This window comes from Alligator sinensis, unplaced genomic scaffold, assembly GCF_000455745.1.
Source record: "Alligator sinensis unplaced genomic scaffold, ASM45574v1 scaffold107_1, whole genome shotgun sequence".
Taxonomy (NCBI): Eukaryota; Metazoa; Chordata; order Crocodylia; family Alligatoridae; genus Alligator; species Alligator sinensis.
Genome location: NW_005843041.1, coordinates 251,505 through 252,246, shown reverse-complemented (window position 1 = coordinate 252,246; position 742 = coordinate 251,505).

The following is a 742-nucleotide window of genomic DNA, read 5'->3' as shown; positions in this document are numbered from 1 at the left end:
CATCTGCATCTCCCACCAGATGTCCGGGTAGTTTAGGTCCCCCGTGACTACCGCCTCCTTAGCTTTTATGGTCTCCGAGAGCTGCCTCAGGAGCCCCGAATCTAGTTCTTCCCCTTGGTGTGGGGGTCTGTAGCAGACCCCTACCACCAAATCCCTTTCTCCTTGCCCCCCATGTAGCCTAACCCACAATCCTGCTACCTCCTCATCCTTGGATTCCGTCTTGATGAGGGTCGATGTATATTGCTCACTGACATAGAGTGCAACCCCTCCCCGTTTTTTCCCCACCCTGTCCTTTCTGTACAATCTATACCCCTCAATATGTACCGCCCAGTCGTGGGACGAATCCCAGCAGGTTTCCGTTAGCCCCACTAAGTCATAGGTGTTTAGTGCAAGCAGGAGCGCTAGTTCATCCACTTGAGCCCTGAGACTGGTGCCTTTGCTGCCCCCCCGCTCCGAGTCCCAAGGGGCCCTTTGTTTCTTACCTTCTCGTTCCTTAGCTGTGCCGTAGTGCTGGCCGCACCATGGCTTTCAGGTTCCCAATGTTCCCTTTCTTCAGGCCGGGCTGGCCTTGTGGGTGCCACATGGTTTGGTGGTCCACAGCTTTCCCCGCCCTCATCTTCCCCTCCCCCCGACGAGCCTAGTTTAAAGCCTGCCGGAGGAGACCCGCCAACCTAGAAGAAAACACACGCTTACCTTTGGGGGACAGGTGAAGCCCATCCCAACTGAGCATGTCCCTCGTCGT